The sequence below is a fragment of the Perca flavescens genome, chromosome 2 (genome assembly GCF_004354835.1).
Source record: "Perca flavescens isolate YP-PL-M2 chromosome 2, PFLA_1.0, whole genome shotgun sequence".
In the NCBI taxonomy this organism is placed as follows: Eukaryota; Metazoa; Chordata; class Actinopteri; order Perciformes; family Percidae; genus Perca; species Perca flavescens.
The window spans coordinates 1889571-1916346 of record NC_041332.1 but is presented as its reverse complement, the minus strand read 5'-3'; the positions used below and the strand labels follow the sequence as shown (position 1 = coordinate 1916346).

At 42.2% G+C, this 26776-nt stretch overlaps 1 pseudogene; it reads right to left on the bottom strand.

Annotated features, from left to right (window-relative positions):
• Positions 1-7675: 7675 nt before the first annotated feature.
• LOC114564618 (myosin heavy chain, fast skeletal muscle-like) lies at positions 7676-22427 on the bottom strand (annotated as a pseudogene).
• Positions 22428-26776: the final 4349 nt, after the last annotated feature.

Below are 26776 nucleotides of genomic sequence, written 5' to 3'. Positions count from 1 at the left end.
CTGTTTTGTTACTGAAAAGATCTGAGGTCAATTCAATTCAATTCAATTTTATTTATAGTATCAAATCATAACATAGGTTATCTCGAGACACTTTACAGATAGAATAGGTCTAGACCAAACTCTATAATTTACAAAGCCCCAACAATTACAACAATTACAGTAATTCCCTCAAGAGCAAGCAGTGCGACAGTGGCGAGGAAAAACTCCCTCTTGGGAAGAAACCTCGGACAGACCCAGGCTCTTGGTAGGCGGTGTCTGATGGGCCGGTTGGGGGGGGTGATGAACAGTGGCGATAATAGTCACATTAATTATGGAACAGTGACTGGATGTAGCAGGAAGCAGCAGGGTTCAGCAGGAAGCAGCAGGGTACAGCAGGAAGCAGCAGGGTTCAGCCGGAAGCAGCAAGGTTCAGCAGGAAGCAGCAGGGTTCAGCAGGAAGCAGCAGGGTTCAGGAGGAAGCAGCAGGGTTCAGCAGGAAGCAGCAGGGTTCAGCAGGAAGCTGCAGGGTTCAGGAGGAAGCAGCAGGGTTCAGGAGGAAGCAGCAGGGTTCAGCAGGAAGCAGCAGGGTTCAGCAGGAAGCAGCAGGGTTCAGCAGGAAGCAACAGGGTTCAGCAGGAAGCAGCAGGGTTCAGCAAGAAGCAGCAGGGTTCAGCAGGAAGCAGCAGGGTTCAGCAGGAAGCAGCATGGTTCAGCAGGAAGCTGCAGGGTTCAGCAGGAAGCAGCATGGTTCAGCAGGAAGCTGCAGGGTTCAGCAGGAAGCAGCAGGGTTCAGCAGGAAGCAGCATGACATTGCAGGGCACCGCTGAGCTCAGCAGGGAGTGCAGCAGGACCACGGCGACAGCTGGAACCAGGTCAATATCAACAATCAGAAATGAAGTCACCTGTTTAACATCTTTGAGGCTCTCAGATGCCACGGCTGCTTGACCCTCTGTCTCAGTCGAAATCTTGTGTATACAAGCGGAAAAATATAATTAAATAACCAAACATAAGTGAGGTAACAACACAATTATCTATACAGGAGAAATTAAGTCAGTACAGCACCGTGACATTATCTGACAAATGACTGGACAACAAATGAGTGAAGTTACAGATAACTTGTAAGCTAACAAGACAATTACGTACTACGGTAAATATAATGATATAAATGAGATGGTAATGTAGTGTAATGATGATAGTGAGTGTGAAAATAAATATTTGCATACACATCAATACAAAACTTAACAGTATCCATACAGTCCTTAAAGTGTATACACATGACCAGTACATACACACTGAAGGCTGTGTATGTACAACATTTATCCCTGAAAATCCATTTTCATTCAATAATCTTACTATGGAGTCACGGTATCTAAATACACTGTCCCCAGAGTGTCTATAAATGACCACTTTAGACATACTGAGGAGTGTGTATCTGTACCCTCCAATACAACCTGGTCTCACGGCAGTTTGTGAAATGGTTACGTTATTTTGATCTATTGATTCGTGTACAGGGACACGTTTTTCTCGTTTATTTCGTGGTGGGCACCACGAAATGGGAACGTGACCATTTCACGAACTGCCATGACACTGGGCTGCAGCCGCCATCTCTGGGGGATGCAACAATGGGGAAATGAAACGCCACACGCGGTAGACGGTGACAACAACGGCCGTGTTGTTTAACCATCCACCACCCCGACCAACATCTGAGAGCTTCTCAATCAAGAGAGGAGTAAAGCAAGGGTGCGTACTGGCGCCTACACGCTTCGGCATATACTTTTCATATGTATTCCAGAAAGCCTACAAAGATATACATGACACCACAGGAGTCTCATTACTATCCCGAGATGATGGAAACTTTTTTAACTTGGCTCGTTTCAAGGCGAAAACCAAAACACAGCAGTTTGTTATAACTACTCTATGCTGACGATGCTGCTCTCTGTGCATCATCTCCAGAACAGCTCCAGACCCTACTTGACAGCTTTGCTAAATCATGTGACCAGTTCGTGCTTACCATCAGCCTGAAGAAAACTGTCACCATGTCACAGGCTCTTGACTCACTTTTTCACAATAAATGATATCACTCTTGAGGATGTGGAAAAGTTTACCTATCTGGGATCCACCATGACGCACAACACCACACTAGATCTGGAAATATCCACTCGCTTCGGAAAAGCAGCCTCTACTTTTGGTCGTCTAACCAAACGAGTCTGGAGGAATATACATCTATCTGTGCGAACTAAAGTTAGAGTGTACGAAGCATGTGTACTAAGCAGACTTCTATATGGATCTGAAACCTGGCCTACATATCGCTCCCAAGATAGTAAAATCAGTGCTTTCCACACAAGAAACTTGCAGTTTATTATTGGAAAGACCTGGGAGGACAAGATGACGAATGAAGAACTGTTTACTGTCACAAATTCTGAACCCCTGTCTTCAAGGCTGAAATTCAATCGTCTGAGATGGGCAGGCCATGTCAACAGAATGCCACGATCTCACATTCCCCACTCAGTATTACATGGAGTATTGGAGGAGGGAACTCGGCATACGGGCAGACCTAAATTGCGCTTCAAGGACGTGTTAAAAAGAGATCTCATAGACTTTGACATAAAACCTGAGAGATGGACAACGCTGTCACGGAATCGAGACAAACACTCTACCACGGTAGAGCATACGACCAAGATAGGAACCTACAGAAACTGAGGGAGATATGTCTCCGCTCAGCTAACAAGAATTAATATGTGAAAAAATGTGAAAAGGGCCTTGCATTGTCATTCATGACAGAAGCTTGCCAAGAGGAATACTACTTGCTACCATAATCGTGCTGTCCGATCATGAACGTGTCCCTGTACACGAATCAATAGATTAAATAACGAAAGTTTTTGAAATTTCACGAACTGCCGTGGGACTGGGCTGTCCAATATCCTGTTAAATCTGTTTTACAACTGAAAAAAATCTGATGACCATAACAACATTCAATGGACATTAAGTCACCTGTTTAACATATTTGAGCTGAATGGTGACCCTCTGCCTCAGTCAAATGACTGACAGAAATACAAGTGGCAGTGAAAGTGTCTCGCTCTTGGAGCTCTTTATTGGTTCAGCTGAGTTACATTAAACTCCATCACTACAATCCCCTAACATCAGTCACACCTGTAGATCTTCGCCCAGCTCCCCTTGGTCTATACATTGGAGAAAGTGACAGACTGACGCTGGTCAAAGGTTGCGGTTAGCCAGCTCGTTTCAGCCAGTGACGTAGAGAGCCGTGCAGATTGTGACCAGTTCACCTGGAGACTGAAGGCAGGACACCTTCAGAAACCGAAACTCACTCAGAACACCATGGATGGATTTATTCAAAGTGTGTATGTGTGTGGAAGCACCAGAGACACAAAATAACACCCCAAATCCCAGAAAAAGTGAATTTTTTTCATGATATGGGCACTTTAACAATTGTTTTGTAAATGTGGGACCAGACCAACAGATGGGGTAAATGCTGATCTCGGGAATAGTAATCCAACCTATATTTTCCTTAGAGCAGTGGAAAGAAAGGAAATAATAAACACTGTTAAAAAAAAGCTCCACGGATTGGAATAACGTTGATATCATTAAAATAAAACTAGTTGTTGAAGAAATTGCTGAACCACTAACTCATACAGTACAGGCCAAAAGTTTGGACACACCTTCTCATTCAATGCGTTTCCTTTTTATTTTTATGACTATTTACATTGTAGATTCTCACTGAAGGCATCAAAACTATGAATGAACACATATGGAATTATGTACTTAACAAAAAAGTGTGAAATAACTGAAAACATGTCTTATATTTTAGATTCTTCAAAGTAACCACCCTTTGCTCTGATTACTGCTTTGCACACTCTTGGCATTCTCTTCATGAGCTTCAAGAGGTAGTCACCTGAAATGGTTTTCCAACAGTCTTGAAGGAGTTCCCAGAGATGCTTAGCACCTGTCGGCCCTTTTGCCTTCACTCTGTGGTCCAGCTCACCCCAAACCATCTCGACTGGGTTCAGGTCTGGTGACTGTGGAGGCCAGGTCATCTGGCGCAGCACTCCATCACTCTCCTTCTTGGTCAAATAGCCCTTACACAGCCTGGAGGTGTGTTTGGGGTCATTGTCCTGTTGAAAATAAATGATGGTCCAACTAAACGCAAACCGGATGGGATGGCATGTTGCTGCAGGATGCTGTGGTAGCCATGCTGGTTCAGTATGTCTTCAATTTTGAATAAATCCCCCACAGTGTCACCAGCAAAGCACCCCCAACACCATCACACCTCCTCCTCCATGCTTCACGGTGGGAACCAGGCATGAAAGCCCCCCCACACCATCACACCTCCTCCTCCATGCTTCACGGTGGGAACCAGGCATGAAAGCCCCCCCACACCATCACACCTCCTCCTCCATGCTTCACGGTGGGAACCAGGCATGAAAGCCCCCCCACACCATCACACCTCCTCCTCCATGCTTCACGGTGGGAACCAGGCATGTAGAATCCATCCGTTCACCTTTTCCATGTGGACTCATCAGACCACAGATTTCCACTGGTCTAATGTCCATTCCTTGTGTTTCTTGGCCCAAACAAATCTCTTCTGCTTGTTGCCTCTCCTTAGCAGTGGTTTCCTAGCAGCTACGTGACCATGAAGGCCTGATTCAGTCTCCTCTTAACAGTTGTTCTAGAGATGTGTCTGCTGCTAGAACTCTGTGTGGCATTCATCTGGTCTCTAATCTGAGCTGCTGTTAACTTGTGATTTCTGAGGCTGGTGACTCGGATGAATTTATCCTCAGCAGCAGAGGTGACTCTTGGTCTTCCTTTCCTGGGGCGCTCCTCATGTGAGCCAGTTTCGTTGTAGCGCTTGATGGTTTTTGCGACTGCACTTGGGGACACATTCAAAGTTTTTGCAATTTTCCGGACTGACTGACCTTCATTATTTAAAGTAATGAGGGCCACTCGTTTCTCTTTACTTAGCTGATTGGTTCTTGCCATAATATGAATTCTAACAGTTGTCCAATAGGGCTGTCGGCTGTGTATCAACCTGACTTCTGCACAACACAACTGATGGTCCCAACCCCATTAATAAGGGAAATAATTCCACCAATTAACCCTGACAAGGCACACCTGTGAAGTGAAAACCATTTCAGGTGACTACCTCATGAAGCTCATTGAGAGAACACCAAGGGTTTGCAGCGCTATCAAAAAAGCAAAGGGTGGCTACTTTGAGTTATTTCACACTTTTTTGTTAAGTACATAATCCCATATGTGTTCATTCATAGTTTTGATGCCTTCTGTGAGAATCTACAATGTAAATAGTCATGAAAAAAACGCATTGAACGAGAAGGTGTGTCCAAACTTTTGGCCTGTACTGTATCTGTAACTTGTTTTTTCAATTTGGTAAATTTCCAAACAAAATGAAAATAGCAAAAGTAATACCAGTATATAAAACTGGGGATTGACACCATTCCACAAATTACAGGCCTGTTTCTATACTCCCCCAGTTGAAAAGACTTGACAATTTTATCAAAAGACACAAGCTCCTAGTTGACAGTCAATACGGATTCTGGACAGACAGATCAACAACTTTGGCACTAATGGAATTAGTTGAGGAAATGAGAAATTGCCTAGATAAAAAGAAACATGTAGTGGGAATATTTATCGATCTAAAGAAAGCATTTTACACCATAAATCATGACATTTTATTACATAAACTAGAGAAATATGGTATCAGAGGGGTTGGATTGGAATGGGTGAGTAGCTACTTAAGAAACAGGCAACAATTTGTAGAAATCGATTTCTTTTTGATTGGTGATGGTTTGACCCGGCCCCTATGATGTGGCCACGCCCCCTTTTTATAAATAATGACCCATTTGATGTAGGCTATTGTGTGAGGTATCATTGAACTCAGCAAACACTTCCTTATTCATTGGTGATGGTTTGACCCGCCCTTTGAGCCATGAAAAACCCTGACATTTGGAATGACATTCCCCATCACATCCAAACACTATCATCCATCATATATTTTAAAAAGTCATACAAACTGTTTCTTCTTGATTGTCACACTTGCACACATTGATTGGTCATGTATTGTTCTAGTCTTGTTTGTCCGTATTTAATGTTTTATTGTATCTGTCTAGTCCATGATAATGTCCTGTGTAAATGTTTTTGTCCCCATGTCCCGAAATTGTGTTCAATGTTGTATGTTGCTGCAGAACAGGAACCTGCTGGAAACCAGTTTTTAAACTGAGTAAGGCCCGTTTATATTGTACCTTAATTATTGCTTTTACATTTTCATGTATAATAAATGAAATGAAATGAAATGAGGTGTCACTATTATAATATAGCCAATGAAAATGGCAATGTCAGTGTGGACACAGGACTCAGGATAAGACTTTGCATCTCCACCATCTGATTTGTGTACCTTTGACTAGCCTGTCAATCATGCTGGCCTGTGGCCCCCATGACTTTTAAGTATTTTATTTGGGTGGGTATGCTATTTAAAGTGATGGTTCGGAGTATTACACCATAGGGTCCTTTGCACCATGACCTCGGGGCAAACACTCCCCCCAGAAGCTTTTTTCACCTGGGTCTAACATTGGGAGAGTTAGCGTAGCGTAGCGTTATCAGCTGAATAACTTAGCGCAGGGGCTAATGGACCCACGTTTGTATCTCGTAAATGACCCCACTAATAATGCCCGAAATTATACCAAACGTCTACAGTAGTACAAATAGGTTATGTACTCATAAAACGATGGATTGGAAAGTTTGTAAGTACACCAGAAGTTTATGTAAATCACCCTGGCCTGCTGGCTTCTGCTCTCTGCTGTGGTTGCTGCTGCCGGCAGTAAGACGAGTGCTTAGGCCTGTCTACAAATTACAACACCAAAAAGAGATGCAACAAAAATATTTTTAATTAAACTTTTTTTTTAAAGTAATTGCTGTAGTATAACTAGCAGGAGACAAGTAATAACTGAGATAAGTTTGGAGACATTACCTTATTTAATCATTAAATTAATAAATATTTTTGTATACGGCCCTAAGCACTCGGCTAATTGCAGGTAGCAGCAGCAGCTAGCAGAAGAGAGCAGGCAAGTGTTCATAAACTTCTGGTGTACTTACAAACTTTCCAATCCATCGTTTTATGAGTACATAACCTATTTGTACTACTGTAGACGTTTGGTATCAATCCAGGCATTAATAGTGGGGTAACTTCCTGATACAAACGTGGGTCCATTAGCCCCTGCCTTAAGCTATTCAGCTGCTAACGCTACTCTACGCTAACTCTCCCAATGTTCGACCCAGGTGAAAAAAGCTTCTGGGGGGGTGTTTGGCTCAGGGTCATGGTGCAAAGGACCCTAGGGTGAAATTACTCCGAACCATCACTTTAAGCAATGCATTCATCCAATGTTTTTTCTCTCCAGAAGAGAGAAAAACAAATTTACATATATTGGATAAGGTCAAAAAAGTCACTTGAAGGTAGATTTAAGCATTTGGTCACCTGGTTTAGGACATCTGATTAATACCAGATATTAAGGCCATGTAGCCAACCATTTAAATCAAATTTGTGGACTTTTGTTGCTAAAGCTTGGTCAGCTGGGTCATATACTACTACTTAATACAATTGTTTTTACTGGAAAGCCACTTTCCCAGTCTAACACTTCAATGTAAAGGAAAAGAAGCAGGCAGACAGCAATTTAACTGTGACAAGGAAACCATTTATTTTTACAGCACATCTCACATCATATTATATGATTAGAAACAGCTGATCAGGCAGTTTTCTTTATTCAGCTGCCTCTTTACCCTAAAAACACAAATAAAAAAGCATTTAATCAACTTTATTTCAAACAAATCTAACTGTCAATCATAACTTTTTTTAAATTAAATTTTAAATGTACGTCTTTATTGGTATGTTTACCTTGCCAGAGTCACGGCTCTTTGCTCTCAACTTGTTGACCTGGGACTCTGCGATGTCAGCGCGCTCCTCAGCCTCCTCCAGCTCATGCTGGACCTTCCTGCACTTGGACAGATGAGTGTTGGCCTGCTCCTCCTGAAAAACATAGAGATTGACATTTTTAATCTCCTAAAAGCCCAAAGGTAATCTTCAACTGAAATAAATCTGCCACAGTACCAAGCTTTCAGTGTGGTGTAAATGTATATAGTGCCCTTACCGCCTCCTCGGCATGCCTCTTGTAGGCCTTGACTTTGAGCTGCAACTTGTCAACTAGATCCTGCAGCCTGGCAACGTTTTTCTTGTCCTCCTCAGTCTGTTAAAGTTGATTTAGAATAAATACATGTTTTTGTAATAAATATGTTAAAGGTCCCATGGCATGAAAATGTCACTTCATGAGTTGTTTTTTTTTAACATTAATATGCTTCCCCCAGCCTGCCTATGGTCCCCCAGTAGCTAGAAATGGTGATAGGTGTAAACTGAGCCCTGGGTATCCACAGAAATGGCACATCCTAAGGAAATCTCATTGTGGGACTGGCTCTAGTGGCTGTAATTCTGCACAAAGGCTGACTTTCGGGGAAAGAGACTTCAGATCCAGTATTAGGGGACCACTAAGGTCTATATAAAAGAGACTTCAGATCCAGTATTAGGGGACCACTAAGGTCTATATAAAAGAGACTTCAGATCCAGTATTAGGGGACCACTAAGGTCTATATAAAAGAGACTTCAGATACAGTATTAGGGGACCACTAAGGTCTATATAAAAGAGACTTCAGATACAGTATTAGAGGACCACTAAGGTCTATATAAAAGAGACTTCAGATCCAGTATTAGGGGACCACTAAGGTCTATATACAAGAGACTTCAGATACAGTATTAGGGGACCACTAAGGTCTATATAAAAGAGACTTCAGATACAGTATTAGGGGACCACTAAGGTCTATATAAAAGAGACTTCAGATACAGTATTAGGGGACCACTAAGGTCTATATAAAGAGACTTCAGATACAGTATTAGGGGACCACTAAGGTCTATATAAAAGAGACTTCAGATACAGTATTAGGGGACCACTAAGGTCTATATAAAAGCATCAAAAGAGCACCATGTCATGTGACCTTTAAGTTGATTTGTATGACAACTATCAACGTGACTGTACCTGATAGGTGAGCTCCTTCACCCTCCTCTCATATTTGCGGACACCCTTAATGGCATCTCCTCCACGTCTCTGCTCAGCCTCAACCTCTGCCTCCAGTTCACGCACCTTCAATGAACAATAAGCAATAAGAATACATCTTTTTTTAATAAGTTCAGCTCTGCAAATTCTTTCTTTCTTTCTTTCTTTCTTACCCTGGACTCAAGTTTCTGGAGCTGCTTCTTGCCACCCTTCATGGCCAGGTTCTCGGCCTCATCCAGGCGGTGCTGCAGGTCCTTAACAGTGACCTCCAGGTTCTTCTTCATCCTCTCCAGATGGGAGCTGGTATCCTGCTCCTTCTTCAGCTCCTCAGCCATCATAGCAGCCTATACAAGAGACAGCATAACAATAATAATCTTGAAAATACACATTGGAGTGAAAGTAAGAACAATTCAAATGTAAACCTACATCGGTGATGGCCTTCTTGGCCTTCTCCTCTGCATTCCTTGCTTCCTGAACAGTGTCATCCACTTCACCCTGGACCTGGACCAGGTCAGACTCAAGCTTCTTCTTGGAGTTCAGAAGGCTTGTGTTCTTAAAGGTAAAAACAATGTAGGCATGTTAGTCATCACATGTCTGATTTCCCCATGTCACTTAAAATGTCATTAGATTTTTGAATTATTATATAAGAAATGACTGGGCTTGTTCACCTGAGAGTGCAGAAGTCCAACACGCTCACTGGCGTCCACCAGCTCCTGCTCGGCGGTTTTGCGACTTCTCTCCGTCTGTTCCAGAGCAGCTCTGAGTTCCTCGATTTCAGCTACCATCAGACCGTTCCTGCGATCCACCATAGCAGCTTGTTCCTTGAACTCCTCCTGTGCTCTGACAGCATCATCAAGGTGCAGTTGTGCATCCTAGAGGAGAAAAAATATCAGGACAATATTCACATGAATGCCAAAATGTACTGCATGTACTGACCATAGTCTGTGCAACAACTCTGTGTCTAACAATACCTTCAGCTGCGTCTGCACATTCCTCAGCTGCTTCTGGGACTCAGCAGCCTGGCGATTGGAGTGGCTCAGCTGAATCTCCATCTCATTCAGGTCTCCCTCCATCTTCTTCTTGATTCTCAGGGCATCGTTCCTGCTCCTGACCTCAGAATCCAGATTGCTCTGCATGGAGTCAATCACCCTCTGGCTGTTCCTCTTGATCTGCTCCATCTCCTCATCTTTCTCTGCCAGCTTCCTGTCCACTTCACCCTTAATCTGGTTGAGCTCCAGCTGGACACGCAGGATCTTAGACTCTTCGTGTTCCAGCGTCCCCTGATGGTATCAAAGAATTACATATTAATCTCTGCCTTAAAACCTTATTAAAGTAGATTTTTCCATGACTTTTTTCAGTAGATGTCCCTAGAAGAAAATGTACCTCAGCCTCTTCAAGAGCCGTCTGGATCTCAGACTTTTCGGTCTCCACCTGCTTCTTGGACTTCTCCAGCTCATGGATGCTCTTGCCAGTCTCACCAATCTGTTCAGTCAGATCTGAGATCTCCTCTGCATAGAGATACATGTGTTTTATATTGTTAAGCCTTACAATGTAAAATATAAAGACTTTATTCCAACACATGTTGAATACAATGTAAGAAATACATGTGTTGAATACAATGTAACTGTTGCATAATGTCGAACTCACGTTGAAGGTTCTTGTTTTCACGCTTCAAAGTCTCCAGTTGATCCAGAGATTCCTCATAAGAGTTCTTCATCTTGAACAGCTCAGTGCTGAGAGAACGAGTCTCCTTCTGTGCTCCCTCGAGCTCTGCCTGACCCTCCTCGTACTTCTGTTTCCACTCTGCCAACACCTGAATAACACCATTGGTTATGTGGTGATATGAGGGAAAATAAATATATCTTTCATTGTTTGTGTGGCTTGGCAACACAAAAGTTAAAGCTCCCATATTAAGCTCATTTTCAGGTTCATAATTGTATTTTGCGGTTATACCAGAATAGGTTTACATGGTTTAATTTTAAAAAACACCATATTTTTGTTGTACTGCACATTGCTGCAGCTCCTCTTTTCACCCTGTCTTCAGGCCTCTGTTTTAGCTACAGAGTGAGAAATCTCACTGCTGTAACATCTTTGTTGTCAGTTCCACATGCTCAGCAGCTAGGTAAGGACTACATGAGCTAGCTAGCTGTTTCTCCAACTTTGCCCAGTACAAGGCAGGATTAGCCGGGAGACTTCTTCTAAATGAGGGCGCTTAAGGACGTGTAAGTAGTTCTATACAATTTATTTTGTAGATTAGGGTGAATTTGTGTGTTGTAGCAGTGTTTTGCCATTGAGAACGAGCTAGCATGCTAATGGTTAGCCCCCTAGCCCCTTCGTCTCGGCTAGTGCCGTAGAAAGCCGTGCAGATGTTGACCAGCTCACCAGGAGACTGAAGGCAGGACACATTCAGAAACCAGATCTCACTCAGAACACCATGGATGGATTTTCCCCAAAGTTTGTATGTGTGTGGAAGCACCAGAGACACAAAATAACACCCCAAATCCCAGAAAAAAAAAAAACTTTAACAATGCTACCTTGTCAAAGTTCCTCTGCTTCTTGTCCAGGTTGGCAGCCAGCCCATTGGCCCTCTCCACATCAATCATGAGGTCCTCCACCTCACTCTGGAGCCTCTGTTTGGTTTTCTCCAGAGAAGCACACTTGGAATTCACCGCCTCAATCTGCTCCTCAGCCTCCTGAAGACGCTGAGCCAGCTTTTTCCTGTTGGAAGAAGGTAAGATTAGTTTCTACTATGAAGTGACTTAAAGCCTCAGTAACAATAATCTGCAGCGTGAGTTCTTGTATTTTGAGTGTTGCATTGTTGTTTGTTTGAAGCCTTAATATTCTTAGAGTAGCGAATATTTCAAAATAACAGGTTTTGGAAAGGGTGATGGGCAATTTATAATCAGCCTAGTGTTGTTATAAATAGCAAGTTTTTAAAGATCTACATGAACACATGAAGGCAGAGCTGTAAAATGTTTGCTCCAAAGTTGAGTTGTGGTAAAATGATACACCGGCCATTAAATTGTTTGAATGTTACTCACTTGGATTCCTCAAGCTCCTCAGTGCGCTGGATGGCATCAGTTTCATACTTGGATCTCCACTGAGCCACCTCACTGTTGGCCTTGGACATCCCACGCTGCAGCTCAGCCTTGGCCTCTTGCTCCTCCTCAAACTGCTCCCTCAGCAGATCACAGTCATGGCGGGCTGATTGCAGTCCATGGGCAAGAGCATTCTTAGCCTGGTGTAAGACATATGATTGAATTTACAAAATTCCTGAATCCCAAACTAATAACACCAATGCACACTTACTTAAATGTTTCTTACCTTAACCTCCTCTTCAACATGTCTTTTCAGCTCCTCAATCTGCTGTGTGAATGCCTGTTTGCCTCTGGTCAGCTGGGAGACAAGAGCTTCTTTCTCTTCAACTTGACGGCTGAACTCACCTTGTGTGAAAGATGCCACGATGCATTAATTTGTGTCACGTTTCTCAATAACATACACAACAGATCATTAACTGACAGCTTGTACTGTAGATACCATTTTCTGTCAGGAGACGTGCTCTCTGTGCACTTGTGTCATTGATTTGACGGACATTTTCATCATTCTTGGTCTTCAGTTCGCTGAGTTGGTCCTCTAGAGTACGGCACATCTTTTCAAGATTTCCCTAATGAGTAAATACAGATGAGATCAGTGATCAGATTTTTTACTATAATGATTTGGGTAATAACAAAGCATGTAATGCATTGTGTACCTTTGCTTTAGCAACATTCTCCATGTTGCTGGAGAGGTCATCAATCTCCATCTTGTATTCGCTCTTTTCCTTCTCAAGCTTCTGCTTCACACGCTGGAGGTTGTCGATCTGCTCTCCCAGCTCAGCAACGCTGTCAGCCTGCTTCTTGCGAAGAGCAGCAGCAGTGGCTTCGTGCTGCAGAGTGGACTCCTCAAGATCACGACGGAGCTTCTGGAACTCGGCTTCACGCTTCTTGCTCATCTCAATCTGAGAAGCAGTGGCACCACCGGCCTCCTCCAGCCTCTCACTGATCTCCTCAAGTTCCCTGGAGAGGTCAGCTCTCTGCTTCTCAACCTTGGCACGAGCAGCACGCTCAGCCTCAATCTCCTCCTCCAGTTCCTCAATACGAGCCTGTTCAATGCAGATATAAGTTCTTTCAGTAAACTGTCACTTTTAATACACAAAATTGGAAATATCAGAAATGTTTTCTTTAAAACCATATGTCACCTGGAGCTCCTTGATCTTCTTCTGAAGCTGAGCACCAAGTGACTGCTCATCTTCAACTTTGCTAAGGAGCTGACTGATTTCAAAGTCCTTCCTGTGAGTAGTTTAGATGAAGTACATAGAGTTCATGCAGTTGACGACAAATTATATAAGAATGATTCTTGTGTACAAATTCAAAAACTGTTACTTTTTAATTTTCTCGTCCGACTGCTGCTTCTCATTCTCGAGATCCATGATGGATTCCTGGGCCAGTTTTAGATCACCCTCAAGCTTTCTCTTGGATCTCTCAAGGTCCATACGGAGCTTCTTCTCTTGCTCCAGAGAACCCTCAAGCTGAAAAATACGATTCATTTTTAATCATCAAATTCAAGAATCCTGCTTTGCCAATCCAAGGGACTTTGTAATCTTACATCATCCACTTGCTGCTCAAGCTTGGTCTTGGCCTTGGTCAGAGTGTTAACTTTGTCTTCCTCTGCCTGCAGGTCATCAAGAGTCTGCTGATGAGCCTCCTGAAGGGCTTTCTTTTCCTTGGTCAGCTTAGCAATGCTCTCATCCTGAGAGGCCATCTCCTCAGTCAGGTTCTTCACCTAAATGTGCAAGACAAATCTTGTCTTTAAACTGTCATCATTTTACTTGATATGCTGGACAGATTATTACAGTTTTTCCTCTGGATTCTGTTTCAATGGCCAGGTGGGGGAAGGGTTAACGTTAGGGTTGAAAATTAGTGAGGGTGCACTAGTACCTACGCTACCAGCCTGTAACAGCAATGAAAAATAGGAAAGGAAATGCCTTTCCATTCCATTCCATTATGTTGTGTTCTTTCTCTCGAAGAACGAGTCTTTGGGTGAGAATAACGTGTTTACTACTGTGTACTGAGTCCATTCAGCTTGACATATATCAACCACAGCTAATGAACAATTCCAGATAAATAACGCATTTAGCAGTGCCTGTATCGCATCACATTTTTAACATAACCTGGAAAAGTTTGAAACAGTAAGTGAATACATCTCCTGCAGCAGGGGTGTGGCAGATGGACTGCAGGGTGCACACACTTCTTTTCTCATCGGGGGTCAGAGAAACAGTAAATTTAATATATTCAGTCACCGTAATGGTATTTTCTAAGCCTCTGTGGCTGTTCTATTCCACGGGACCTGCGTGAGCGTGACTTCCATGAGAATTAGCCGTCAAGGCTTTTGCCCCTGTTTATCACTCTGCATGAGGTGAAAATGCTGTACTCGTGCTGTTGTTTGGTTGTCATGACTTTGCGATTGATTGACGTCTTTTCACTGTTTCACCAGTCGCTCACCCTCAACCTCAGCTCTGCAGTGTCCAGAAATTTGGATTTAACGAAAAAGTAAAATTCTGAAGCTGCGGCGCCAATAATTCTGCAGCGGCGGGTCTCCCCTCCAGAATGTATTTAGCAGGAAAACTATTATACACAAACCTTGTTCTCTGTGGCATGTTTCTCTTTTTCCACTTTGGCCAAGGTAAGCTCCAGGTCATCAATATCCTTCTTGAGCTCAGAGCATTCATCCTCCAGCTTTCTCTTCTTGGCAGTGAGCTCAGCATTGATTTCCTCTTCATCCTCCAGTCTCTCAGTTGTCTCTTTGAGTTTGGCCTCCATCTGAATCTTACTCTTGATAAGTCCCTCACATCTCTCTTCAGCATCATTCAGATTGTCTGATTCCTAGTTAATTTTATAAAGATAGATGTTAGCACATCAACTTTGAAAAATATGAAAAGCACAATTTTCTGTCGATGTGTACTTACAGATGACACTTGCAGCAGCAGATCATTCTTCTCCTGCAGAAGGGACACCATCTTCTGCTCCAGATCCTTCTTCTTGGCCAGGGCAGCAGCCAAGTCAGTTTTCATCTTGTCATAGTTCTCCTTCATATTTGCCAGCTCCTTCTCAGTTTCAGCAGTCTTCAGCAGAGGTTTGATCTTGTAGTACACCTTCATCCATGGCCAGTGTTTGACATTCATGAATGAGCGGATATTGTATTGGATGGTATATATGGCTTCCCTGCGGACAAGAAGTAGCTGTTGTAAACAATATTGTTAGTGATTTGTAATACCATGATTCAGAATGAGCTGTTTTCAACATGCCTCCTCTCCGTCATCTTTACAAACTCCTTTCTCATGACATAACCACGGGCCAAAGCCTGAGTCATGGTGACCAGAGATGACAGTTTTTCATCTCTCATCTCCTCAAGGACACCCAGCAGACCGGCCTTGAAGAACACCTGATCAAACACAAAATAAAAATGAATGTAGGATGAATACTGAATACTTCACAGCCTGTAAAACAAAAAAAACATTTTCACCTGCCCCACGTGGTCCAGGGCTTCTAAGGTGAAGGTCTTTTGATAATGGCCACATGCAGGCTGCTCTGCCTCTATCCAAACACCCATCTCATAAAATATGGACGCTTGGTCAGGTGCCTTTGTCGTTCTTATTGACGCTAAAAGTCTCCTTTAGCGCTTTAAGTAAACGCGCTTGGTCGGGACTATTGCCATCCATTTTGAAACAGTTATGTTAAGGAAAAGGTCATGGGTGGGCTTACAGTTCCGTGACACGCGGGAACTACGGGACAGTTGCGTTTAGGAAAGGGTCATGGGTGTGGGTACGGTTCTGTGACATGCGGGAAGAATGGGACAGCTGGGTTTAGGAAAGGGTCATGGGTGGGCGTACGGTAAGAAAAAAAGAACTATAACAAGCGTGACAAGCGGGACGCGAACCCCGGTCTCCTGAGTGAAAGCCCTGTGTTTAGCCCATCCTCAACCCCCTAACCACTTTGGTCATTAATCTACAGTAAAATAAGAGAGCAAGGTGTTTACCTTTGTGTGTCCAAATTTGTACTCGTCATGTGGAATATCAATTGACCCAAGCAGCTTCTCTGAAGCCTTCTTGTTGTCAATGAACTGGCCCTCGGGGATGACGCTGGCATTCAGCACCTTGTACCTTTTTCATGAGAGTTAATGGTCAGTGTGAGCATTTTCTTCTAATAATCTTTATCAAAATGATATTAACATATCCATTAATACCTCTGCTTGAAGTCAGCATAGAGGATTCGGCTGGGGAAACCTTTTCTGCAGATTCTGATACCCTCCAGCACACCGTTACACCTGAGCTGGTGGATGACCAGGAAGTTCTCCATCAGACCTGTACAAATACATTTCTTAATGACTTCTTTGAATAAATAGACTTAGTTAGTTAAAAGCAGCACAAAATGAAGGAAACCATATTAACAAAACAAAACCACTCTTCAAATAATCTCTTGAGATGATGTTCTCTATGTACCTGGAGTCTTTGACTCATTGGGAATCAGGCAGCGCACAAAGTGAGGATGGGTGCTCCTCAAGTTAGTCATCAGCTTCCCCAAGTTCTCCTGTAGATCCAAAATGGTGAGTCTTATGACATGTAATCAATTGTGAGTTTGAACATAAACTCAGCTATATATACATACATATATAAGATACATTTGCAACATTACCCTAAACTGTGAAGACACAGTCTGCATAGAACCACCCTTCTTCTTGCCTCCCTTCTTGGTAGCATCTGTTGATATTTTGAATTAGACATGTTTCGTTAGGATGACAAATACATTAACACCGCTACAGTTACTTAAACATATACAGTATAGCCTAAAAACATGTTTTAGTTTACTGTAGTTCCTATCATACCCTCAATGACAGGAGGGAAGCAGAGAGCCAGCAGTTTCACTGGGGATTTCTGGTACAGCTGACAGACGGAGTCATTCAGTGGATCCTTGTTCTTGTCCAGCCAGCCAGCGATATTGTAGTCCACGGTACCAGCGTAGTGCACCAGGGAGAAGTGGGCCTCAATCTTGCCTTTCTTGGGGGGCTTAGGCTTCTCAAATGCTTTGGTTTTTCCAAGATGCTGGTCATACAGCTTGTTCTTGAAGGATGTGTCTGAGGCCTTGGGGAACATGCACTCCTCTTCAAGGATGGAGAAGATGCCCATGGGCTGGAAAAAAGTGGGAAGAAGTATGTAATTAAAGGGGAACTATGCAGCTTTTTTAGCTTAATTTACCTTAACTGAACAGCTTTGAAGCCATTGGAATGGTTATATGACTTCTTTCGAGTTGAATGGTGGTCATCTCGCTTACCCCTAGCGCCTGTGAGCGGAAAAACCACCCTTGCAACTTTCGGCCAGCGAGCCGCTGGCATCAGCGTCAGGAAGTATTGCGTGATATCAGGTCTCGCGATGTAACAAATTGCTTCACGGCACTGTACACATACGCCCGTTCAGGAACCGGCTAACAAGGTAGCGATGGGGTTTTTCACACTATCGTCATGGCTGAGCCGGCAAAAAAGAAGCAGAAAGCTAGGAAAGCATTGTCGGAGGAACAGAGAAAGAGGAAACGGCAGACTGACCGAGAGAGGAGTCAGACATGAGTAAACATAGGATCTACCAAATATCTATTCCGAGGCTGTAGGGGAGCTCTATAGAAAACCTGTGAGCAAAAAGAGAAAACAGCGAAGAAACTGCCAAAACTGCATAGCACCTCTTTAAACCTTTGTGTAGACTACACAAGGGTTATGTACTTCCATTTACTTTGTTGAGAATTGCTCTCTAAACCTGGTCACTTGTAAAGTAAGTAAGTAAAGTTTATTTCTAGAGCACATTTAAACACAGCTTAAGTGACCAAAATGTTGTACAAAAAGCACTAAGGTGCTGTATTAACCCTTTCTTTTTTCCTTCGGGTAACCGGGACCCGAAAGACAACACAAGGGTGATAAAGTCATTCAAATTAAGAAAAATTATATATAACCACAAAATGATTACCTTTTCAATGAGCTCAATGCAGGCAGCCAAGTCCATGCCAAAGTCAATGAACTCCCAGATAATACCCTCCTTCTTGTACTCCTCTTGCTCCAGGACAAACATGGTGTGGTTGAAAAACTGTTGCAGTTTCTCATTGGTGAAGTTGATGCACAGCTGTTCCAAGGTGTTGAACTGTGAGGGGACAATTAACCAGTATAATCTCTCGCAGGGCAATAAGAATGATTCTGTCATGAAAAGTATCAGCTTCTGAATTGTTGGAAATGAAGCTTCGTCAAAGATTTCAAAACCAGCAATGTCCAGGACACCGATGTAGAACTGTCGTGCTTGTTTAGTGTCCAACATCTAGTTATCTGAACGACCATCCACAAGAACATCCTCTCATAGATAGCCTTGGCCAGGGCTGTCACTGAGTTCATCACCTGAATAAAAACAAGGATGTGATTTAACATTTTTGTAAAAATCATTAGTATTGTACCATGGATGTATAATAAGAATGGCCAGTACCCTGTCACTGACATTTGCACAGAGCGGATGGGATTACTTGACATAGTGGAATGATTTTACCAAGGACAGCAGCGTGAACGCAACGATTAATCACTCTGACTAACAAAAACAGCATCCTTTACTTCTCAGCCTTTCTCTAACTGGCAATGTGTTGGCAGTGTTAGAAATAGGCCTAGTCAAAACGTCCTGCATTCCGATGTCTACTTAAAGTGAAGAGTAAAAGACAGGAATTATCAGCAGAATGTACTTACATACTTACAAAATCATGCTGCATAGAGTAATGTTGAATAATTTTGTGAGGAAAAATCTTAATCTGCAATGTAACCAGTAACATTTCTCTGTCAGGGAAATGTAGCAGTACGTTTTCCTCTGAAGTAGGACACAGTAAGTCAGAACTGCAGTTGAGTTGCCCATTTTTAAGTTATTTATTGGTACAATGATTTAGAATTGAAACATATCCTATATTTTTCATATGTGAAAATCATAATAAATCTATAGCTGTTTGTGGCCCTTTTACCTTGGGCCAAATGGCAATGGTAAAGTTTGCTCTTGATATTTCCCCCCCTGAACCAGTGTATTTCAAAAGTGTTTCTGACCATGAGAAGCCATGGTTTGGGTATGTGACGCAACTATGTCATGGCAGGTGTATTGCTCAGGACCCAAGGAAGAGCAGTGTGAGCATTAAATTGATTGTATGAGGGATTCTCGAGAAAGCTACAAGCACCACTACCACAGGCCAAGCAATCTGCCTGAACAGGCACCTCACTAGTGAGGTAAATAATACAAAAGATCTAATAATAAAAATTACATTTAAGATGGTCTTAGACTTATTTAAATTGTAGGATATTGGTAATTCATATTTACCTGAGGTACAGTCTGTCCCTTGGTGACATACTCATTTCCGACCTTCACTCTGGGGAAGCACAGAGCCTTGAGCATGTCAGCGGAGTTCAGACCCAGCAAGTAAGCAACCTTGTCAGCCTCTGAAAATAGTTCAGAGATTTCCATCATGATGTAAATCCACACCAGTGTGATTAAGAACCTCATTACTGTTGGTCCCAAGCTATTCACTTTGAGCTGACATTAAACACTCACCCTCTGTGCCATCAGGCTCAGCCTGCTCCTCACGCTGCTTCTGCTTGAACTTCATGTTACCATGGTGGAGCACAGCACCAGTCATCTTGTAGATGGCCATTTTCTCGTCATGAGTGAAGCCCAGGATATCAATAGCGTTCTGAGTTCAAAACAGGTCGACACAAAACATATTCACTTTAGGAATATAGTTACGGTTGCTAAGCCATGATTGGCCTGTGGCGGTTTTCGGGCGTGGCCTAGATCAATTAGATTTAATGCAAAAAAAAAATAATTATATTTTGAAGTGAAGATCACTCACATCAGTGGCTTCCAGCTCAACTTTGTCATCAATGCTGGCCACAGTGATCTGACCCATGCTACACATGGGGAAGTCGTAGGGGTTGGTTGAGATGAGTGCCAAATCTGGAGATCCAAATAAGAGTGAAAATGTCAGAACATTTGTTCCATATGAAAAGAGGTTAAACAATGTGCAACACCAATGTGCTTACCAATCAGCTCAGGTATGTGGCCGGTCATCATCTGGAAGAAGATGTGGTAGCCTCTTTCATCAGAAAGCTGGTATGTCACTCTTGACTTCTCCAGCAGATCTACAAATATTGTTCATAAATCACAGCCTGGCCAATTCTCAATTCCAGTCGTTTGCATGTACTATGAGTATTATTACTCACATGTCTCAATATCTGCACTTGCCAGTTTGCCAGTTGCGCCGAAATGGATTCTGATGAATTTACCCTGTTTGGATCAAAGGATTTTTATTGTCCCTCCACATTGGCAATCTGTAACAAGACCTCATGTGTAGACATTGTTCCATACTTACAAAACGAGAAGAGTTGTCATTCCTAATAGTTTTGGCGTTACCGTGAGGCTTCTAGGAGGGATTGGCTGCAATAATCTGATCCTCCAGTGACCCCTACAATCCAGGTTTAGAATTAATGTCAAGAAATGACTTCATTTTTTCCCCTGAAAAAATATTCAATAGAGTAAAAGCCTGAATTTTAATCATAAAAGTAACATACCTTTGAGTCGTCCTTCTTGGTCCACCAACTGCAATAGTTGCAAAGTACTGGATGACACGCTTGGTGTTAACAGTCTTCCCAGCACCAGATTCTCCACTAGGTATAGACACAGATGTATAAGATTTGATCAAGATATTTAACTTTGTTAAACAAAGTCTACAAATGTAAATGTAACAAACTCACGTGATCAAGACGGACTGGTTCTCCCTATCTGTTAAAGAAAAAACAAAATAATTGACTATGATTTACTGCAACAGAAACTTCATGTACTGATAAATTGTTCTGGTAATGACTTACCAGTTTGCATGAACTGAAAAGCGTTGTCAGAGACGGAGAAGATGTGGGGTGGAGCCTCCATACGCTTCTTGCCTCTATAGGCACTTACACATTCAGAGTCGTACACTGGGAGCCACTTGTAGGGGTTCACGGTGGCACAGAACAACCCAGAGTAGGTCTGAAAGTGATCATAGAGATTCAACAGTTAACTCTATGTTTTCTACAAGTATGGCAATTTGCAATAGTTTTCTTTTCTCATTATTCAGATTGTCTTACGTAGATCATCCATGCTGCATAACGCTCTTTGAGGTTATACAGCACAGAGGCTTCATTGAGATGGGTCATCATGGCCATGTCCTCAATCTTGTCATACTTGGGAGGGTTCATTGGATAGACATCAGCTTCTTTCACTACTCTCTCCTGGAATAGGACATTTGTCACAATGAGAACTGATCACATTGATTCTCCCAGTTGACTCTGATTTCATGATACTAACCTCCTTAGTTTCCAGGGTTTCGACCGTGACTTTGTCACCATCTTTCTTGATGATTTTTCCCTTCAAGTACAGCTCCTTGACATCAGCAACGTAGCAGGCACTCTTGGCATCAAATGGGGCACTTTGAGCCTCAATTCTCTCCCTTTCTGGCTTACGAAGGTAAATGGCAGCTTTGCCATAAGTGGCCATCTCCGCGTCCGTACTCATTGTGGCGGCTGATTTCTGTTAGATAATTACAAAGTCAGTGCCATCTTCCAGTTTTTAAGTCCATGTAATTAAACTTTTGTGTTCACCGCTCATTTATATCATGGGTAACGTGTTTTTTTCTAGAGTATTTATTTATAGTACGGTTAATGATGTGTATGAGGTCATGGGCATGAGGGAGGTGTGTAAGTGTGCATATTTTATATTTTATCATGGATTTGTAAGCTGCAAACCTGAGTGCTCCAACCAAGTTCAGTTGTGTAAAAATATGCAATGACACTAAATATCTATCTATCTATCTTAAGCAGCACTTAACATTTTGATGTATAGGAAACTTATCCACACTGAAACCATGTTTTCGTTTCGTTATAGGTGGGCTTTGCTCCCAAAGTGACTCAATCCTTTTCACACTAGGTTATTACTGCAAATAAATACTAACCTATTGTTCCAGATGTTCAATAAATGAGTCATTTTGCACATGTATTAAATTCTTATAAAAAAGTTGTCCTTACCTGACCTCTCTGTCAACAGTAATCACCAATCCTTCTCAAAAGGTCCGGTTCTTGTTTTTTAGAGTAGGTGTCTATTCAAGATGAACTCAATAAATGTTTCAAATGATCTCAAGCTGACGAGAACATAGCCACAAGCAGGAGCTCCCAGGTCTTCTCTGTCGCACGCTGTATCCACGAGGAGCTTTTATATTAAATCATTTTGTGATGACACCCCAAAAGTTAAATGTGGTAAGCATACCAAATTTGGTATCACAGATAGGCAGATATTTGTTGTGATTAAATATCCTGTTTCAGGTTTCTGCCAGGTCTTGATTTGATTTTTGCTTACTCAGTTATGTAATTAAAGTTTATTGGACGCTCTGGAGCACCCCCTTGATTTAACAATTTAAAAGTTTAAAAATAGGACTGTCAAGCAATAAAAAAAATGCTTCATGATTTATCTAAGTTAATCTCATATCAATATAAAACAAAAATCTAAATCAAATCAAATGGATTTTGGTAGATGAGAACTAGTGTGTGTGTGTCTTTATTGGGTTTTGCTGTCATTTATGGTCACGTTTCTTTCCATTCCTTTGATCTCTTATCACACACACACACTCACACTCACACCACGCACACACACCCACACCCACACACACACACACACACTCACACCACACAAGCACACACACACACACACACTGAGAGAGAGGTCCAGTGACAATTTGGCAGTCTACTACCTTGTTCCTCTCATTACTCACGTTTCATTTCCAGCTTGCTGTGTAAATGGAGACAGGTCATGTTATGGTCAGTAACCTACATAAGGACACTACGTTGCAACATGTCTCAGGCAGTAATAATTCAGCTCTGTCTCTGAAATGACTAGAGACATAGCAGCTGCCTGATGATACTGGCTCCTCTGCCTGTCTCACAATCAGAGTCTGTGTGAAAGGCCAAGTCAGTGTGAACACGTACAGGGAATTTGTCTCTGGCTTTTTGTTGCTCTCCATGTACATACACAACAATACACGATACACATGGCTCAAAACAGCAACGTTGAACAAGGTAAACAAACATTTGACTAGTATGCACAGATAAGTTTGCGTGTCAAAAAGTGTGTTTGTGTACACATACATATGCATACACATATGTACATACATACACGTTAATTATGCATTTTATTTACATTGTTGGTACTCGAGTCAACGATGTATTGGTAATGCTAGGGTGTTATTATCAGGGCCTGAGCACCGACATTGAATTGCTACTTTTGAATATTTGTTCTGAGAAACCAGAGAGGTTTGAATATATTTGAATATCTATTTTTGCGCATTATGTTCATAAAGCACAAAACCAATACAATGGAAGACATAACTACTTGTGTAACGTTAGTATTCTCTCTCTCTCTCTCTCTCTCTAGGGCAAAGGCCCTATTCAAACTGAAGGAATTATTATTCCTTCTTTCTTTCTTTCTTTCTTTCTTTCTTTAGACAAATTAATTAAACTGGCGGTTATGTATTTTAAGGGTTTCGAGAATAGGCGCACAAAAATGGCTTGCTGGCGCCCCCTACAAAGTTAAAAAATTTAGCCCCTGCAGTGCGTTTAACATAGACTTGGTACACATATGTAACATGTCAAGATGTACAAAAAACTTCATTAGAGCCATAACCTAAACCCAACAGGAAGTCCGACATCTTGAATTGAATGTTCAAAATTAGTGCGATTTTGGCCATTTCCACATGTCGTACTTTAACGAACTCCTCCTAGAGATTTCATCCGATCAACTTCAAACTCGGTCTGTGCCATCTTAAGACGTTAAAGATGAAAAGTTGTTAAAAGAAAAACTTTTCGTCATAGGGCGTGGCCGTGGTGGGGCGGCCATTTTGAGTGTTTATCAATGAACAAAGAAGTTGTTGTAACTTGAGTGTACGTTGTCCAATTTGGTCGAAATTTCCCACAACCAACAAAGGTCCAGGCCTGAGGACACCTACAGGCCAAGATTGACTTTTGATTATAGCGCCCCCCGCTGGCAACAGGAAATGCGCCTTATATGACAAACATCGTCCGATTTACATGAAACTTATAATGTGTGGTCTACATGTTATACTGAGCCACCCCCTATACTTTAACCACGCCCCCTTACTCAGGCCACGCCCCCTTTAATAACTGGTGACCTGTTTAAGGTAGAGTCTTGTGTGAGGTATCATTAAACTCAGCAGGGAGTTCCCTTTTCATTGGTGATGATTTGCGGTGTCTGAGTGCCGTGCAAATACACGGTAGCAAGGAGCGGCGTCCGCCAGCAACCCCGACGCAAGGGTACGTTCAACGCTGCTTGCAGCTTTAATTGTAATAGTATTTTTTTTATATTATTTGTAACACTGGATTAATATTGTTCTTTTCCCTTTGATGTGTTGCTACACACATTTTTTATTTCATGGATATATGTACATGTGTATATGTATATATATTTAGTTTTGTTCGAAATAAAATAAATTAAATTAAATTAAATAACTAGACTGATAATAACTAACTCCCATAAATAACTGCACCTTCAGACTATACATCTGCCGTTTGCACATACTATATATTTTTTACATTCTGCACTCATTAATAATTGTTTATGCTTATTGTCAGAAAAGCTTGTATTGCCACAGTAAGTTACACATTCATGTGTGTATAGTTGCTCGGTCTGATACTGAAACTACTGAGGTGGTTTTATCCCGGAGAGACCTGGCTGACGCGCTGATGTTAACATGCTGTGTAGCGTTCAAGAATCATCTGACAATGTTGCATTGCAGAATAACAACGGTTATTTTGGTTATCCGTGCAGCATGAAATGTCCATTCTTTCACATTTTCCGCGATAAATCCATAAACAATTGGACAACATTGGAACAAAGGGTTCAGCGCCAATGCGCTCCAGCATCACAGCGTTTGGTGTCACAGCGTTAGCCTTCTTAAACCATTTGCCCTTTCCGGGCTAAACACCTGCCGGCAACAATTTGGAGCTTCCCTTTATAACCTGGCCCCAGGTAATACCACAGCGACACCCAATGTACACACAAGAAACAACACCCAAAGTCTGAACACTCCAGACAACATATTTGGCTCCTACAATGTGTATGTATGCACCAATATCACCAAGGCTCTGGTTCTGTCTTATCTTCATCCTCCTGTGCCCTGCTGGTTGAAACACTACACCTCCCATCATGCACCACGTGCTCCCAAGCGCTGTAGTGATTCTTGTGTCTGTGTCGCTCACCACCGAAACGGTACTCAGAATGGCAAACCCCACAGACTGTCGTGCTAAAATATTAATCTTATTTGTTTGGCCTTTTCTTGCTTAGATTTTGTAAAATGTATTGAGAAATAGACCCAGTAAAATCCAATGACCTATTTACTGTAACCAGAAGATAAGTGTGAAGTTATCTGCGAGGTGTCTGCCAGCCAGGTTAGGACCAGCTGACCAATCACAGCCACACAGAACCAACTGACCAATCACAGTCAGGACCAGTTAACCAATCACAGTCACACAGAACCAACTGACCAATCACAGTCACACAGGACCAGTTGACCAATCACAGCCACACAGAACCAACTGACCAATCACAGTCACACAGGACCAGTTGACCAATCACAGCCACACAGAACCAGCTGACCAATCATAGTCCCACAGGACCAGCTGACCAATCATAGTCACACAGAACCAGCTGACCAATCATAGTCACACACAGCTGACCAATCACAGTCACACAGGACCATCTCGGTCTCTCTCCCTCTCACCCTCCCTCTCTCTCTCTCTCCCTCTCTCCCTCCCTCTCTCCCTCCCTCCCTCTCTCACTCTCTCCCTCTCTCCCTCCCTCTCTCCCTCCCTCTCTCCCCTCTCTTTCTGTCTCTCTCCTTATGAATGCCAGAGGAGCTGTTTGATGTGCTGGAGAAGGTCTTTACACGGTTTGGTGAGAAGTGGTCTAAGGTTGCTTTCATTTTTGGAGCCGGCCATAAAAAAGTTTTTGCCTCTAAATGGCAGCTACTTACAGTTTTTTTCCAATCGCTATGACAATTTTTTCAATACTTTTAACAGCTTTCCTAAACTCTTAACGCACCAACACACCTACAACACACAATTGACAAAACAGTTTCATGCTCAAAATCACACATTGTAAACTAAACTCTAACACTCATTTTCAAAATACAATAATACACTAACACAATACACTATGTCTACGAAAATAATGCAATCATGTCTCAAAATCAAATAATTCTTCCAAAACACTAACACATGTTCCCTCCCAACAGGAACATTTAGTCAATCATAGAACAATATCATACAAAACACTAACATTAGATGGAATTACACAAACTGCATTATTTTATGTGTTAGGTCTGCCCTTATACAACTGACCATATATTGTGTTTCACAATGCAGTTTCTCTTGAAGCCTCTACATTTCTGTTTTTTTTGGTTTTAGTAAATGCATGCATTCTGTTTCTTTTGCTGCAGAAATTCATTACCAAAATGAATGACCCATCTCAGAGTAGCTTTATA